This window comes from Triplophysa rosa, unplaced genomic scaffold (assembly GCF_024868665.1).
Source record: "Triplophysa rosa unplaced genomic scaffold, Trosa_1v2 scaffold783, whole genome shotgun sequence".
Lineage (NCBI taxonomy): Eukaryota > Metazoa > Chordata > Actinopteri > Cypriniformes > Nemacheilidae > Triplophysa > Triplophysa rosa.
The window spans coordinates 284-2,735 of record NW_026634796.1 but is presented as its reverse complement, the minus strand read 5'-3'; the positions used below and the strand labels follow the sequence as shown (position 1 = coordinate 2,735).

The 2,452-nt window shown below is 34.4% G+C and overlaps 1 pseudogene; it reads right to left on the bottom strand.

The window, feature by feature from the left end:
• Positions 1–7: 7 nt before the first annotated feature.
• LOC130551196 (major histocompatibility complex class I-related gene protein-like) lies at positions 8–549 on the bottom strand (annotated as a pseudogene).
• Between the last annotated feature and the right edge of the window lie 1,903 nt (positions 550–2,452).

Below are 2,452 nucleotides of genomic sequence, written 5' to 3'. Positions count from 1 at the left end.
ATTTCACTTTAGTTGGAACAGCTGCGTCAACTGGGGAAACTCACTGTGAGACCTTATCATCAAAGGAAAGAAAGTCCTCGCCGTCACAGGCGTACGGACTGATGCCCTTAGAAAATGTAATTTTGCTTTCTTGTTGCTCAGTTTCACAACCGTGTCTCCATTGAAGAACAAGAAGATCTGAAATTTAGAAGAAAAAAGTTTGCACAGTAAAAATAGCATAATATTTTAACTATAAAAAATGCATTAGAGCTCCTTACCTGAACTATTGTGTTTCATTCGCTCCGTCAGAATGTGGATATTCACATTAAACCACTGCTCTTTGCTCTTGCGTGATTGGGTGCCTTTTTCCCAGTAATCCGCTGGCATTTTCTCTTTCATCCACTGCTGTTTAGGAATCTTTTTCTGTTCAGTGTTATTGTAGTAATCAATCTGTTTGCCGTCGAGCAGACCCATAGCAGTGAATTGATAGATGCCCGGCAGATTCACAGGTTTGGATAAAGCTGTGTATGTGTAGTACAGGGAATGTGTTTCTGTAATATAAAGAAGAAAAGTAAGGATTCATGTAAATCGATTGTAATACAGGGAATGCATTTCTGGAAAATAATATTAAGGATTTAAAATCATAAAATGTTTTTTTTTTCATTTTTGTTTACTATTCCCGCTTTTTTATAGATAATTGAGCATAGTTTAATTAAAGAACACATTTTATATATTACAATTATAGGCCTATATAACACATAATAGTATTCTATATATAGTCCATATAGTCCAGTTCTCAATCACAAGATAAGCATTAGTGGTGTTGTTAACGGTTTTTATCTGGAATGTCAACAGAGTTTTACACAAAGCTATTTTATCAATGTTTATTAAAATAAACAAACTTCAATAAATTTCTTATAATGTATGCCATAAATTCATGCAAATGTATGCATTTTTGTTGCGATTCAGTGCTATCGTAAAAACACGTCTATACGAAAAAACGCATACGAAAATGTCGGACTGTATGTGCAAAGACCTTAAGAGGAAGCGTATGTTTTACTTTCACTTTCATTATAGGACAAAAATTTGACAGCAAAGTCTCAAAATGAAAAAGTATAACGTTACCAGGAAGAATAAACCACTTCGTTATGACACCTAGCATCCATGGTTAAAGAGCTTTGAGCTGTCTGAACTGATGTTTATATCGCTCCTTCTCCAAGTCTCTACATCAAAATATTCAATAACAGGAAACTGCGATTGTGGGAGGAAAATGCGTACATTAAAATGTACCATTAAAAAAGGAGGAGATAACGGTGTGTTTTGGCAGTGGCGAGGGCAGAGGGGAGAAAAAAAAGTAAAGTCAGTTCAGTTACTCAACCGTCTCTTCCGTTTTAACACACTTGACCCTAAAAAGTTTTAAGCTGTTGATATTATCAATTCATTGTTATTATTGAGAAGGCAATGTTATAATTGCCAATCTTCAGTCACCTAAACCCCATGCCTTACAAAGTCATCAATGACAAATGCAATGATGTCATTGCCTGGCTGAAAAACAAAACAATAAAAAAAACATAAACTGCATAAATGTCATGTTAATCTACAGGTTACACTTGTTTACAAACTTTTGTCAGCCATGAGTTTTTCAAAAAACACACGTTTGGAACCACTGAATATAGTAACCTTGAAAAAAAAGTGTTACCCATTTGTGTGGACACACAGTTTCTTTTACTCGATAACACAAACATAAAAAACACATGACTCATTACAAAACGCACTGTATTAAGTATTTATAAAACAACACACATTTTCCTTATATGTCAGAATATCAAATTTACAAGATAATCTGAAATGTTAACTATATTTACTGAATGACTACAAGGTTAGTCATGCTACAAAAAAAATCACAGAATAACTCCACTTAGGTGCAGCCTTTTAACTGTATCTGGTAAAATGTTCCATTCTTTTTTATTCCATACAGGAACAACTTTAATTTTCTAAATCCTGTTTCATGATTCATATTCATTTTTAAACAATTAGCTGCATGGTCAAAATAATTAAATCTTGATAGAGGAAGTTGTAAGATTATGTGTAAAACATGAATAAACTGGATTTATGGGACTAAATGCAGATTAAAAGTATGGCAAAAGGATGACATCAAGGGTAGGATGGTGTGGGCAGCAGGATGGTGGACCACAGCAGAGCTGAAGGATGAGATGGCCAAGGTGGAGCTGGGGGGGGATGGAGGACACAGTTGGGACCAGAGAGTCTGCTGATGTGAAAAAAACATGATCAGTTTGCTGACGACTGTCATGCTGATCCCCATCAACAATAGACAACTAAACTTCAATACTGTTTAGCAAAATCACATTGTTATTGAGTTTTAGCTTTTCATGACATACTTTTAAATGTCCAGTTTAATGGTTGCACTTGGCACGATATAATTTTTTTTATATTGCATATTATTTTCAATTAT